The sequence below is a fragment of the Erinaceus europaeus genome, chromosome 1 (assembly GCF_950295315.1).
Source record: "Erinaceus europaeus chromosome 1, mEriEur2.1, whole genome shotgun sequence".
In the NCBI taxonomy this organism is placed as follows: Eukaryota; Metazoa; Chordata; class Mammalia; order Eulipotyphla; family Erinaceidae; genus Erinaceus; species Erinaceus europaeus.
Window position 1 is genome coordinate 88,894,861 of NC_080162.1, and position 16,389 is coordinate 88,911,249.

At 43.0% G+C, this 16,389-nt stretch overlaps 1 protein-coding gene across 2 annotated transcripts in view; it reads left to right on the forward strand.

The window, feature by feature from the left end:
• Positions 1 to 16,389, forward strand: part of PKIG (cAMP-dependent protein kinase inhibitor gamma) — a 118,265-nt gene that overhangs the window by 17,340 nt on the left and 84,536 nt on the right. The gene's annotated exons all lie outside the window — the stretch shown is intronic.

The window sequence follows — 16,389 nt, forward strand, 5'->3', positions numbered from 1 at the left end:
TCTTTCCATAGTTACTTGGCTTTATCTTATATGATTTGTAACATTTTATATATTATAAACCTATTCTTTCAAGCATCCCCCCCATTCTGCATCTCCAAATAGTGAAAGCAAATAAATACAAAATGCAGCTTTATCTTTAAAAGAGTATTATGCTAATGCCACTGTTTGGACTCAGTGACATATGAACTTGGGGGAGGGAGAGAGTACAAAGTTCTACCATCCATGAAATTCTACTGGTGACATCCATATTATTCCTGTTTGATGCCACGGATCCAACCTAGGGCTTCACACCACATAAGGTGTGCATGCTACATGTTAAACTGTCTCCTGACCCATAAATGAAATGTACTTCTAATTTGAAAATTTCACTGATACTTAATTATGTTGAGAGAATTGATGGGAAAAACTTTGGAGTTTTATAAGTATGGAAATCTTTTTCCCCATAATACGTATGTGTTCATATTTCTCTGAGGGAACAGAAGCTAGAGGGCTTCTAATTATACTTCTTGATACCCTCCCCCCCTTTTTTTGCCTCCAGGGTTATTGCTGGGGCTCAGTGCCTGCACCACGAATCAACTATTCCTGGAGACTATTTTTTCTCCTTGTTATTGTTATTACTATTATTATTATTATTATTAATGTCATTGTTGTTGGATTGGACAAAGGGAAATGGAGAGAAGAGGGAAAGACCAAGAGGGGGAGAAAAAGATAGATACCTGCAGACCTGCTTCACCACTTGTGAAGCAACCCCCCACTGCAGGTGGGGAGTGGGGGCTTGAACCAGGATCCTCACCTGGTCCTTGCGCTTCACGCCAGGTGCGCTTAGCCCGCTGAGCTACCACCCAACCCCGACACTCCCTTTTAATCACTGAAAAAATGAAATTTGGAACTAACTTTAATGTGTGGAAGAATTGAAGAATCTTACCCATTTTCTGAGATGTACCTTCATTTTTTTTAAGTCCAGAGCACTGGGATCAACATTTTCTTTCATTTCAGCGTACATTGAGCATCTGCTATGTGCTGATCGTTTTTTGTGTTTTATATATAACAACTTGTTTAATTTTCATAGAAGCACTGCTAGGCAGCTAGACTGTAAATACCCGGTTGCTTAAGCTAAAAATGGTCTTCCTTGATCTCTCTCGTTCTTTCCACACTCAGTACCTTTGGTTGTATTGTCAAAGCAGCAGAACACACTCTAGTCCCTGCTGCTACCTCTGAGCCATCAGACAGCAGCAGGACCCTCCTTGGTTTGCCTGATTCCCTTTTTGGGCCACTACAGGGTTATGGTTATACAGTGAAAATAATACCACATCACATGTTAGTTATTTCTCAATAAGACTAGAAAGAAAAAAAAAAGAGAGAGGTGAGCGTCAAAATTAAATACCTGTGATGAAAGACTTACGATATTAATACAATTCTTGTTGTGATTTTCAATGTGATAGCCATTAGCCCTGTGGCTCTTGAACCCCTGAAATTTGGTTAGTTTGTAGTCACCAGGGCCTCACCACCCACTGAAAATGGTTTTAGATAGGAAAACAGGTAGAGGTAGAAAGGGAAAGATACCACAGCAGCAAAGTACAGTGCTTGAACCTGAGTTGCACACATGGCAAAGCAGGTCAGTTACCTTGGTAACTTGGTTTGTTTGAACTAAGATATTTTTCATGCAGTGGATCCTTCAAAGAGGATACAAAGATAAGGAATATGTCATAAAGGGGTCAGATGGTGGCATATCTGGTTAAGTTTACATACTACAATACTCAAGGACCTGGGTTCAAATCCCCTAGTCCCCACCTGCAGGTGGAAAGCTTCAAGAGTGGTGAAGTAGAGCTGCCAAGTGTCTTTTTGTCTCTCTCCCTCTCTATCTCCCCCTCCCTCTCAATTTCTCTCTGACTCTAGCCAATAATAATAAAGTATTTCAAAAAATATGGCATTCGTTTTATATTGATTGTGTGTTAAAATTATGATGTTTTCGAAGTACAGAGTTGAATAAAATAAGTTTTAAAAAATGTGTGCATAAATATAATGTATAAATCTTTGTGTAGTGTCAGGGCAAGTAAAAAATTGGAATATTGTAGATACATATATACTTATAAGAAATAACACAAAGTGGACTGGGAGGTGACACAGTGCTAAAGTTTTGAACTTGTAAGCATGAAGTCCCAAGTTCAATCCCCAGTACTGCGTATGCCAGAGGTCAGCCCTGGTATTTTATCTCACTCTGCAGTTTCTCTCCGTAAAGATTTTAAGTAAAATCTTTTTAAAAAGTAGGGGGCGTCAGGTGGTAGCACAGCGGGTTAAGCGCACATGGTGCGAAGAGCAAGGACCTGCGTTTAAGGATCCCAGTTTGAGCCCCCGGCTCCCCACCTGTGTGTGGGGGGGTCTCTTCACAGGCGGTGAAGCACGTCTGCAGGTGTCTTTCTCTCCCCCTCTCCATCCTTCCTTCCTCCATTTCTCTCTGTCCTATCCAACAACAACAGCAATGACAACAACAATAATGACGACAACAACAAGGGTAACAACAAGAGCAACAGAAATGGGAAAAATTACCTCCAGGAGCAGTGGATTCATAGTGAAGGCACTAAGCCCCAGCGATAAGCCTCGAGGCAAAAAAAAAAAAAAAAACAGAGAGAGTCTGTGTATCTTTATTCAGTTTCCCTTAATACTGAAGGTAGTCTTAATCTCATTCAAAGTTCAGTGACAGGTATTTGAATCTTCTAATCATGACAACAAGATCCAGTTTAGCTCCCTGAAATTCTGTTCCTGTGCCTTTTTTTTTTTTTTTTTCCTCCAGGGTTATTGCTGGGCTCGGTGCCTGCACCATGAATCCACTGCTCCTGGAGGCCATTTTCTCCCCTTTTTGTTGCCCTAGTTGTTGCAGCCTCTTTGCGGTTATCATTGCCATTGTTGACGTTGCTTTGTTGTTGGATAGGACAGAGAGAAATGGAGAGAGGAGGGGAAGACAGAGAGAGGGGGGGAGAGAAAGATAGACACCTGCAGACCTGCTTCACCGGGATCCTTACGCGGGTCCCTGCGCTTTGCGCCACGTGCGCTTAACCCACTGCGCCACTGCCCGACCCCCCCCTTTTTTTTTTGTCTTGTCCCCATGTGTCTGTGTTTCTGCTGTAGATCCCCCTCAGGAAAATGATTTTGCCCATCATCTTCATAATACCACCCATCAATTATACTAGTCCTTCCAGTAGGAAATTCAGGCAGAACAGATTTGCTGGGAGGGAAAGGCAAATGCAGTTTGTCTTGGGATTTATTTATGTATTTAATTTATTGCCACTACACTAGGGTTACCTCTGGGGCTCGGTGCTGGCACGATGAATCCACCGATCCTGGCAGCCATTCCCACCTCCTTGCTCTTGCCTTTTATTTAGTTATTTTTCTTCCTTCTTTCTGTTTTGTTTGATAGAATAGAGGGGAATGGAAAGGGGGGAGGGGAAGATAGAAAGGGAGAAAGATAACCATCTGTAGACCTGCTTCCCTGCAGGTGAGGAGTGAGGGCTCAAGCCTGAGCCCTTGTTCATGGTGATGTTTGAGCTCAGCTGAGTGCACCACTGCCCAGCCCCATGCTGGGCTTTGAATGTATTCAGGTGGAGGCTCCAATTGTGCCCGGATCAATACTCCAGTGTCCTGGTCTCTGAATGTGCAGTACGTGTAGTTTGTGAATCTTTGAGACTACTTTCATCCTGCTTTATATTAGCACAAATAATAGTACCTAGTGCAATATTCCATCTGGGGCAAACCCTTAGGTCAACTTTTTATCAGAGGCAGCATTAAAAGCAAGGGCAAGCTCTTCAGAGAGTAAACACCGCAGACTAAAGAAAGATTTCATTATGATGCCTTCAAGGGACTGAGAAAAATCTGAGAAAGTATGTATCAGAGAATGTCATAACCCTTGTTCTTAGGGAATTTCAAGTCTGTTTAGAAAGATATCTACAAATGGAAGATAATTGACACTTCAAGACGGTCTTGTGCTAAGTGTCTGAGAGCAAGACTCCAGAGAACTGCCAGAGTGATGACTGAGCCTGTCTGGTGTGACTCACTGTGGAGCTGGTGCTTGCTTGGCATCCTAAAGTATGAGTAGCATCAGAAGGGAAGAAGGGCAGCTGTATTTGGGTGGGATGGAGAGAAAATAAGGTCAGGAGATGTTTGAGGGAAAAGTATCGGGTATAAGTAGGATCTGTTTGTCCGGAGCCCCCAGATTTAAGAAGGAACTGGGCGTCTCTGCTGCAGTGATGAGTGGGTGGGGCTGCAGGTCTAGGTTGACAGGGAAAAGGAACCCTCCTGACCTGCTGGTGGGAATGTCAATTGGTCCAACCACTGAGGAGAGCAGTCTGGAGAACTCTCAAAAGGCTAGAAATGGACCTACTCTGTGACCCTGCAATTCTTCTGGTGAGGTGATATTTTCTAAAGAATCAAACACATGGGCAGGGGTACATAGCATAATGGTTATGCAAAGAGACTCTCATGCCTGAGGCTCCAAAGCCCTAGGTTCAGTCCCCCGTACTGCCATAAGCTAGAGCTGAGCAGTGCTCTGGTTAAAAAAAAAAAAAAGTCAACAAGAACCAAACACACCCATCCAAAAATATCTGTGTATACTTACACCTACCTATATTCATAGTGGCACAGTTTGTAATAGTCAAAACCTGGAGAACAACCCAACTGTCCAACAACAGATGAGTGGCTGACTAAGTTGTGGTCTATATACACAACAAAATACTACTCAGCTATTAAGAATGATGAAGTCACCTTTACCTCATCTTGGATGCAGCTTGAAGAAATCATGTTAAGTGAGATCATCCAGAAAGAGAAGGATGAGTATGGGATAATCTCATTCAGATAGAAGTTGAGAAATAAGAACAGAAAGGGAAAACACAAAGTAGAACTTGGACTGGATTTGGTATATTGCACCAGTGAGGTCTTGGGCATGGGGGAAGGGGAGATAGGGTGGTTCAGGTCCTAGTGCATGATGGTGGAGGAAAACCTAGGCTGGGGGTGAGAGTGTTTTGCAGAAAACTGAGAAATTTTTACATATATATCAACTATATATTTTTGTAAATCGTTACCCCTCCAATAGAATAGAAAAGAAAAGAAAAGAGAAAGGGAGGGAGAAAGGAAGGAAGGAAGGAAGGGAAAATGAATGGACTGGGAGGAAAGGGCTTGATTAGAAGGAAATAGTGTGTTGGGAGTCCTGTGGTAGCGCAGCGAGTTAAGTGCACGTGAGGCAAAGCGCAAGGACCAGAGTGAGGATTGCGGTTCTAGCCCCGGCCCCCCACCTGTAGGAGGGTCGCTTCACAGGCGGTGAAACAGGTCTACGGATGTCTTATCTTTCCCCTTCTCTGTCTTCCCCTCCTCTCTCCATTTCTCTCTGTCCTATCCAACAACGACGAAATCAACAACAATAACTACAACAATAAAAACAACAAGGGCAATCAAAAGGAAATAAATATTTTTAAAAAAGGAAATAGTTGAAGGTGTGTTTGGTCAAGAACTTCCAATCTTTCTGCTGGTACAAATAACTCAGGTGAGGAAGTCGGACGGTAGCACAGCAGGTTAAGCGCAGGTTGCGCAAAGCACAGGGGCAGCGGAAGAATCCAGATTCCAGCTCCCGGCTCCCCACCTGCACAGGCGGTGAAGCAGGCTGGCAGGTGTCTTTCTCTCCCCCTCTCTGCCTTCCCCTCCTCTCCATTTCTCTCTGTCCTATCCAACAACGATGACAACAATAACAACAACAATAAAACAACAAGGGCAACAAAAGGGAGGGAATAAATAAAAAAAAATAATAACTCAGGTGAAAAGGGGACAAGTGTGTGAGTAATTGACCATTTACCAAGGTTTGATGCTGTGATTTCAGTAATGCCTGCTCTGTGGCAAGTTCTCTTCTAAACAGCTTCCATTTTTTAATTTAATACTTAATTACAGCTTTAAGAGGCAGGTATCCCTGTTTGTAAAGATGGGGAAACCCAAACTCTTGTGCTTCAGGCTCCATAGTTTCAGGTTCAATCCCCCACACCACCATAAGCTAGAGCTGAGCAGTGCTCTGGTTAAAAAAAAAGGGGGGGGTGTTGAGGGATAGCGCAGCGGGTTAAGGGAACGTGGCGCAAAGTACAAGGACCAGCTTGAGGATCCCGTTGGAGCTCCTGGCTCCCCACCTGCAGGGGAGTCACTTCACAGGTGGCGAAGCAGGTCTGCAGGTGTCTTATCTTTCTCTCCCCCTCTCTGTCTTTCCCTGCTCTCTCCATTTCTCTCTGTCCTATCCAACAATGACGACATCAATAACAACAACAATCATAACTACAAAAATAATGAAATCAACAAGGGCAACAAAAAAGGAAGTAAATATTTTTTTAAAAATGGGAAAACCAAGGCAGAAGTTCTGCAGTCTATGCTCTTAGCCTCATTTATGATCTTTTTTAAATTAAAATTGTTGGTTATATTTTAATTTTATTTTTAGTTATGATAGAGAGAAACAGAGAGAGAGATGGGGGAAGAAAGGGAAAAATAGAAAGAAAGACAACTCCACCTGCTCCAGCCTACTCCACCGCTTGTGAAACCTCCCCTCTGCAGGTGGGGACGACCTTATGCACTTTACCAGTTGCACCGTCACCCAGCCCCGCAGTTATGATCTTTCATTTAAAAGAGTGGCAGATGGGTTTTCCTCCAGCTTTTTTTGTTTTGTTTTCCTTGCCTCCAGGGTTATCACTGGGGCTCGGTGCCTGCACTACGAATCCACTGCTCCTGGAGACCATTTATTTGCATTTTGTTGCCCTTGTTATTGTTACTGCTATTGTTGGATAGGACAGAGAGAAATGGAGAGAGGAAGGGAAGACAGAGAGGGGGAGAGAAAGATAGACACCTGCAGACTTGCTTCACCGCTTGTGAAGTGCCCCCCCTGCAGGTGGGAAGCTGGGGACTCGAACTGGGATCCTTGCATTGGTGCTTGCACTTCTCACTATGTGTACTTAACCCGGGTGTGCTATTGCCTGCCCCCTTTCCTACAGCTTTTCATTTCAGGCAGGATTAACATTTTTTCTGCCTATGTTTTAATCTACATTTGTGTGTTTTTCATTTTTGGTCAAATTACTGGAAAGTGTGTTATAGACATGATAATACACTCCTACAAACGAAACGGCATTGCCTTCTTTTTCCATGTCATTTCCGTATTTCCTTTTCCATGCATTTGTGGAAAATGTGTTTGATCCTAAGACATGCAAAAGAGTTTTGTTAATTAAATATGGAGTGAAGTTCTAGACTACTGAGATCATTATAAACAGAGCTTTCTCTTACTTGAATATCTTGCTATTTGAAAAGCAGGCAAGGTAAGAGCATTTTTGTGTCTGTAAGATGCCTCACAGTTTGCTGAACATTTAACATCCTTGTCCCCTCTACTAAATACTCTTTTGAGTAAGGAGGCAATATATATTGTGATAACCAAGAGTGTTCTCAGCTCCTACCAGTTTCCAGAAAGCCCTCATACAGACTGTGACTGTTGAGAGTCATAGACTAGTTTCCTAATAAAGGAGCTAAAATGTTAAGTGAAAAGCTATGTTCCCAGAACCTGTACTATAATGATTCACTGTCGAGTAATGAAGGTGGTAGTGTTCATTTGTAATGCACTTTTAGTTAGATAGGCACATAGTTTAGATTTGTATATATACAATTATTTATTCAGTTATATCCCCTCCTGCACTAGCACCATCACTTTATTATATAAAGGTTATATGTGTGGTCTGAGAGGTGGCACAGTGGATAAAGCCCTGAACTGTCTAACATGAGGTCCCGAGTTCAATTCCTGACAGCATATGGAACAGAGTGATGTCTGGTTCTCTCTCATTAATAAATAAATAAAATATTTAAAAAGGATTATGTGTTATCAAAAGATGGGTGCTGTCTTTGTTGATCTCACAGCAGCCTATGACACAGTCTGGCACCGTGGTCTCCTAGTCAACATCTCAAGATGCCTGCCTCCATGGGTGGCCAACACTATATCGTTTCTTCTCCAAAACAGAAGATTCCGGGTACATCTGGGTGACAAGTCTAGCAGATGGAGACTTGTCTCAAGTGGCCTCCCCCAGGGCTCTGTTCTGGCTCCTACGCTATTTAATATTTACATCAATGACCTCCCAGAAACTTCTTCAAGGAAGTTCATCTACGCCGATGACATCTGCTGTGCAACTCAGGCATCCAAGTTCGACATCCTCGAGGAAACACTCACGAAAGACATGTCTCTGATATCTGATTACTGTAAAAAATGGCGACTAATCCCTAGCACTGCAAAAACGGTGCCTCAGCCTCATGTGAGCTTGACGATACGAGAATCCGGCATAAAGCCCAGCCAGTCTATCTTGGCGTTACTCTCGATTGCACCCTGTCATTTCACGAACATCTCATAAAAACTGCAGCAAAGGTGGGCGCGAGGAATAACATCATTGCAAGACTGGCCAGCTCCTCATGGGGCGCGAGCGCTTCCACACTACGATCATCATCTCTGGCATTATGCTATTCCACTGCAGAATACTGTGCCCCAGTATGGCTCCGTAGCCCCCATGTCCACTTGGTCGATTCCAAATTATATTCCTCCATGAGGATAATTTCTGGAACCTTATCCATTCCACCCCGGTTCCATGGCTGCCAGTTCTTAGCCACATCGCCCCGCCAGATATTCGTCGGGATGCGGCATCATCTAAGTTCATTTCCCACGTCTACGCTCTACCGGACCTGCCAATATACGCGGATATCTTCGCCCACCCTGTCCAACGCTTGACGTCTCGTCACCCAATCTGGTCCCCTACGCCTACACTGAACTTCTCTGTTCCAGACTCTTGGAAACAGAGTTGGCAGTCAGCTGAGGTAAAGAACAAACGCCTCATCACAGACCCCTGCAAGCGTCAACCCGGCTTTGACCTAGCATGTTATGACTGGGCCCTCCTCAATCGCTATCGAACAGGCCATGGCCGGTGCGCCGCTATGTTCCATCACTGGGGAGCCAGAGACGACCCGAACTGCCCCTGCGGCTACAGACAGACTATGACCCACATAGTCAACGACTGCCACCTCTCCAGATTCAAAGGAGGTCTCGAAACTTTACATCAGGCTCAACCTGATGCTGTTGACTGGCTACGGAAGAAGGGCAAACGCTAGAAGAAGAACGTGTTATCAATAGTTCTTAAATAGCAGTTAAATGTCTTCTTATGTTGCTCTGAATCGATTAGGAAATATTTATAGTTCTTCTGCTTCTCTACAGAAATAAGATGGGGGGGGTGAGTTGTAGCACAGCGGGGTTAAGCACACATGGCTAGAAGGGCAAGGCGCAAGGACCAGCATAAGGATCCTGGTTTGAGCCCCCAGCCCCACCTGCGGGAGCGGGGGGGGGGGGGGTCGCTTCACAAGTGGTGAAGCAAGTCTGTAGGTGTCTATCTTTCTCTCCCCCTCTCTGTCTTCTCCTCCTCTCTCAATTTCTCTCTGTCCTATCCAACAACACCAACAGCAATGACAACAATGACAATAAAGATAACAAGGGCAACAAAATGGGGGAAAAATGGCCTCCAGGAGCAGTATATTTGTAGTGCAGGTACTGAGCTCCAGTGATAACCCTAGAGGCAAAAAGAAGAAGAAAAGAAAAGAAGATTTAGGGCCCACAAAGCATTAATTTTACTTCCCCCCTTTTTTTCTTAATTTTATTTATTTATTTATTTATTTATTGGATAAAGACAGAGAGAAATCTAGAGGGAAAGGGGAAGATAGAGAGAGACGGAGACACCTGCAGCATCACTTCACTGCTTGTGAAGCTTTCCCCCTGGGGTTTGAACCCAGGACATTGAACACCGTATTATGTGCACTTAACCAGGTATGCCACCACCTGGCCCCCATTTTCCTCCGAAGATTTACTCCAACTGTACTATTTATTCTTGTAATTCTGCTACTCTCTCTTCACCATTACTGTCAAAGTCTATTTGTCAGCTTTACCGCAGATGACATTTTACATGAATCATCTTCAGAATCCTGTAGCAAAATACAGCCACCCTCCCATCCCTGTAACATACACTGTCATAACTCTAGCCACACACTGCCCTGTGCTACAGTTGTTGTGTGTTTTCCTTATTTTTCACATATGTTTTCAATAGTAAATTTCCAGGTAACTCCTACATGGCAGGCCTAGTATTAAACTTTGAGAAAATAAATGAATCTCTCCTAGATAATAATATTTCCTTTCTTTCTTCTCTCTCTCTTCTTTCTTTCTTTCTTTCTTTCTTTCTTTCTTTCTTTCTTTCTTTCTTTCTCTTGTTTTTACCAGAGTACTGCTCAGCTCTGGCTTATGGTGGTGTATGGGATTAAACTTGGGACTTTGGAACCTCAGGCATGAGAGTCTTTGCATAACCACTATGCTACCTAGCCTAGCCCCCACCCTAATACCATTTTCTTTTCTTAAAAAAAAAAATTAGGGGCCGGGTGGTGGCGCACCTGGTTGAGTGAACATGTTACAGTGCACAAGGACCCTGGTTCGAGCCCCCAGTCCTCACCTGCAGGGGGAAAGCTTTGCAAGTGGTGAAGCAGTGTTGCAGGTGTCTCTCTGTCTCTCCCTCTCTATCACCCTCTTCCCTCTCAATTTCTGGCTGTCTATCCAGTAACTAAAAATAAAAATAATTAAAAAATGTAAAAAAAAATTTGAGGGTCGGGCAGTGGCACATATCATCCTATGCAAGGATCGGGTTGGAGCCCCTGCTCACCATTTACAGGGAGAAGCTTCACAAGTAGTGAAGTAGATCTGCAGATGTTTCTCTTTCTCTCTCCCTTTTAGTCTACCCCTCCAACCCAATTTCTCTCTAACCTATCCAATTAAAAAAATAAGGGGGGGGAGGGAAAATGGCCACCGAGGAGTGGTGGGTTTATAGTGGTGGCACCAAGCTCCAGCAATAACCCTGGTGGCAGAAAAAAAAAATTGTGACTTTTTTTTTATGGGGTGGGGAAAAAAACCAGAGCACCAATATGGCATACATGACTGCAGGGATCAAACTAACGACCTCAGGCTTGCAAGTCTATGCTATATTCACTGCACCACCTCCTGAGCCACTCCCAATTTCATTTCATTTGCTTTACTTTACTGATAACTAGTGACCTTTTATCTGTTCCATCTCAGTGGTATCAGGTCTGTTACCCTGCATGTGGTAATTCTTGCATATTTTAATTGAGTTTTGGATATAGGGAAGTAAGCACCTCCAAGTCAGATCTAAGCTCAAATAACAGTTCTGGCACTAATCCACTTCAAGTAAGTCACTTAACTACTGTGAGTTCAAGGCTCCTAGCCTATAAAACATCAACAACAATACTCACTTCAATAAGGTAGTTATGTTTTTTTTAAATAAATTTATTTTATTTATTTATTTATTCCCTTTTGTTGCCCTTGATGTTTCATTATTGTAGTTGTTATTTGATGTCGTCGTTGTTGGATAGGACAGAGAGAAATGGAGAGAGGAGGGGAAGACAGAGGGGGAGAGAAAGATAGACACGTGCAGACCTGCTTCACCGCCTGTGAAGCGACTCCTCTGCAGATGGGGAGCCGGGGGCTCGAACTGGGATCGTTAGGCTGGTCCTTGTGCTTTGTGCCACCTGCGCTTAACCCACTGCACTACCGCCTGACTCCCAGTAGTTGTGTTTTTAAAGCAGAATTGTATGATGTGTCCAGTAAAGTCACTGGTCCATAGTAGGTGCTCATTAGGTGGTAGTTACTGTAAAGGAAGACTAGTAATTCCTTTAGGTCACTTGAGTGAGCTGTAGGCTATTTAGAGTCTCAAGTTCTCTTTCTCTTTCTCTCTCTCCCCCCACCCTCTTGCTCTCTCATATTGCCACCAAAGTTGTCTCTGAGGCTCAGTGCCCACACAACAAATTCACCATTCCTGGTAGCCATTTTGTCTTTCTTCCTTTTCCTTTTTTTGATAGGACAGAGATAAATTGAGGGGGAAGGGAGAGAAAGAAACCTATAACTCTGCTTTATTGCTTGTGAGTTGTCCTCTCTCTGCATGTGGGGGCTAGGGGCTTGAACCTGGGTCCTTGAGTATGGTGAAGTGTGCACTCAACCGGGTGTGCCACTTCCAGGTCCCAGGATCTCCAATTGTCTTAAAGGAAGTGCTTACTATGTCTTAGATTTTTCTCCATGAAGAAATAGGCCCTGGGGAAGGCTGGTCCCTCACTGACTAGTTCCCTTTTTAGAGACAGTGATCTGAGTCTCTTGTTTTGGAACTGCTTATATAATGTATACCACCTGTTATTTGTGTATTTTTAGCAGTAGGAGTCGGTAATCCTAATCCTGCCTGTAAAAGAGCAAACTGTTTACCAGAAGCAGAGCTTTTTGCTTAACACTGACTCACAGTGACTCATCCTCATTTTCCTTCCCACCCCTCATAACAACCTTGCAAGGGAGAGATTTTTAGGGAATTCAGTTAGGTAACTTTTTTTTTTTTCCTTAGTTGAAAGGTTGAGAGTGTCATTAATTCCATTTTAAGAAAGTCTCCCAGATGGACCAATGAATGCATGCAGAAGAACATCACATATAAAAAACCTTGTCTAGACAAACCAATTTTGTTGGCAGAGAGATTGGACTAATGCCTGAAATGTACATGTTAATCCATTAAACACATGCTGCCACCTTCACTTACATTCTGCTGAACCTAGAAAGTTTTTGGGTTTTTTTTTTTTTTTCCTTCTGAGGTAAGAAGCCTGAGCAGAATCAAAGCCAGTGCTAGACTGCTGTACCATTTGGATTTGATATGCGAAACACAGAATGTGGGCAGGACATCAGAGTCAGCAAAATGGGAAAGGAAGGTTTGTAGATCAGAATGACTAATATCCTCATGCCTTCATTCAGCATTCATTAAATGGATATTTACTGATCATATGCTAGGTACTAAGCCTGCAACAGTGAATATTAAGGCATGGTGGTACCAACTTATTATAACCTACTGTTTGTAAGAAGTGCTATGGTGGTAGAAGTAGAGGATGCTAAGAGCATAGAAGCACCTTGGGCTACCTACGAGAGCATGTGCTTGTGTATGAGGAAGGAGGAAGGAAAGCTTCTTGGAGGAAAAGGTACCCAGGTTAGTAAGAGATTCACTGGATGTGTTAACTAGGAGACAGCACAGAATGAAGCAGGGATGACTGAAGGGCTTCAGATAGTATGTGACAACTTTGAAGTTGGATAAAGCTTTCTCTTGGAGGAACTGAAATAAATTCCACTGTGACCAAAGTACTGTCAAGTGAGGAATAAGTTTGGCACAAGGTAAATATGAAAAAAACTGGCAGGACCAGATCATGCACAACATTATGGACCAATTTATTGACTTTCTTTCTTTTTTGAAAATTAACTGATCTTTCTTAAATTTTTTAAATATTTATTTACCTTTTTTGTTGCCCTTGTTTTTTTATTATTGTTGTTACTGATGTCGTTGTTGTTAGATGGGACAGAGAGAAATGGAGAGCGGAGGGGAAGACAGAGAGGGGCAAAGGGAGAGGTCGCTTGTGAAACGACCTCCCTGCAGGTGGAGTCTGGGGCTCAAACCGGGATCCTTAGGCTGGTCTTTGCGCCTCGCGCCACGGTGCACTTAACCTGCTGCGCTACTGCCAGACTCCCGATTTGACTTTCTAATGAAGGTGAGTTTTGAATTTTACATACTATGAAATGCTCTTGGCCAGTACATACACATTGGAGACCAACACTCCCATCAGTAAAGGCTTTTAACTTGATCCTGAGAGCAGTGGGAGGGATGGATTAGCCTCGAGACTGGGCCCAGTCTCGAGGCTAATTAGTAGCTTAGCGCCCCCAGTGGTTGGGAGGTTCTAACCCATAGACCAGGATTGATGGTAATTTGCAGGCAGGCAGAAGACCCCAATTTAGAAATATAATCAAGGTCCTGGTTACCCTAAGTTATTTTTTTTAGCAAAGGACAAATACCTAAGTGCTTTGTAATGTTGAAAATGTCTATACAGATCACAGAAGGCCGTCTTTTCAAGGTCTGCTTTTTGGAGAAACCCTCCACTGAAGCATAATTTGACAAGACATAGGGAGATGACCGTCTTACTGATTTCTTCTTGTTACCTACAGGAATGTGGCATTTTTCCTTTTCTAAGAGTTGGGCATTAAAAATACTGTCAAGCCTGAAAGTTTGAGGGATTTACTGAAGTTTGATATCATTTGAGTGTTCTATTTCAAAATCTGGATTTTTGATGTGATGCCAGAAATCACTGAACATGTAACTGCTATTTTTGTGCTTGTTTTTGTTCTCCTTAAAGAGAGATCTTGTGGTTAGAATTAACCTCATTGCTTCTAATTAGGAAATGGCTTTGTCTCTATTAAAAAACAAATAAGTAAATCTTGTACTGCATATTGAGCAGACCTGCAATGTAGCTCACCTTCCCCGTCTGCCATGCTCACAACCCAGGTGCAAGCCTGGCCTGCAGTGCACTGGGAGGGGGGGGCTTCATTGCTGCCATGTTTTTCTCTGTCTGAGTTCCTCTCTGTCTGGAATTTTAATAGTCTGCCTGGAGTGAGGGATACAGGTCTATTCTCCACCTCCCCCCTCTTTTTTTCCTTTTAAAAAGAGTGTAAAAATAGTGCTTAAGAACAGTTGACTGCCAAAACTCTGAAATGCATTTCTAGAAAATTTGCTTCTCCAAAGCTTGCCAAGCTCAGTAAGTTTTCTATGCTTATCAGGGTTTGTTTTTTTTTATTTTAACCTAAATATATTTTTTAATCTTTTTATTTATTTATTCCCTTTTGTTGTCCTTGTTTTTTTATTGTTGTAGTTATTATTGTTGTTATTGATGTCGTCATTGTTGGATAGGACAGAGAGAAATGGAGAGAGGAGGGGAAGACAGAGAGGGGGAGAGAAAGATAGACACCTGCAGGCCTGCTTCACCGCCTGTGAAGTGACTCCCCTGCAGGTGGGGGGGGGGTCGAACAAGGAACCTTAAGCCGGTCCTTGGCTTAACCCCTGACTCCTATCCTAAATCCTAAGTATCCCCACTATCTACATTTAGAGATACCATCCTGTTGACTTTGGGTAAACTACAGAATAGTTTATGTCATATATTGTACATACATGTAGAAAGTATAATCCAGGGCACCGGGTGTTAGCACAGCGGGTTAAATGCACATGGCACCAAGTTCAAGGACTGGAGTAAGGATCCTGGTTCGAGCCTCTGGCTTGGCTCCCCACCTGCAGGGGAGTCACTTCACAGGCAGTGAAGAAGGTCTGCAGGTGTCTATCTTTCTCTCCCACTCTCTGTCTTCTCCTCCTCTCTCCATTTCTCTCTGTCCTATCTGACAACAATAACACTAACAACAACAATAATAACAACAGCAACAATAAACAACAAGGGTGACAAAAGTGAAAAAAGATTAATAATAAAAAAAAAGAAATTATAGTCCACTGTTAAGATATGTGAAACTACAACTTATTTGTGATGAATCATTATATAACCTATCCATATAAGGCTCTGTCTAAACACTGTAAGGTAATAATGCTCTGCCTACTAGAAATGACCTGCGTCTACTAGAAAAACTTCTTTCTCTATAAAGAATGAGATGTTTTCAGTATAGATGCTTCAGAAATGATATATGGCACAGTTCTCTCTCTCATGAGGCCTTCATTGGACCTGAGGCCAGACCACCAACAGGGCCCTGTAATGAACACACCTGCCCAGGGCCCTAGCTGTACTTAGGCTCTGCCCACTCTGCTTCTGAGGAGCAAGATCATCATTTTCTCTTCAAAACAGATTAGGTAGCTCAAGGAGAGCTCTCAGCAGCTAAATAGTGACCCAAAATCATTCCCAAGGACAATGTCACCAACATCCCATCCCTGACCTGGAGATCAATTCAGTTCAGTCCAAATTTGTCTAAGTTATGTGTGTGTGTGTGTGTGTGTGTGTAATTTTAAAAAAGATTTTATTTATTTATTAATGAGAAAGATAGGAGGAGTGATAGAACCAGACATCACTCTGGCATGTGTACTGCCAGGGATTAAACTCAGGACCTCATGCTTAAGAGTCCACTGTGCCACCTCCCGGACCGCTCTGTGTGTAATTCTTTTTTTTTTTTTTTTTTTACATTTTTACCCTTTTTAATTTTTTTATTTATAAAAAGGAAACATTGACAAAACCATAGGATAAGAGGGGTACAACTCCACACAATTCCCACCACCAGAATGCTGTATCCCATCCTGTCCCTTGATAGCTTTCCTATTCTTTAACCCTCTGGGAGTATGAACCCAAGGTCATTGTGGGATGCAGAAGATGGAAGGTCTGGCTTCTGTAATTGCTTCCCCACTGAACATGGGCGTTGACAGGTGGATCCATACTCCCAGCATGCCTCTCTCTTTCCCTAGTGGGGAA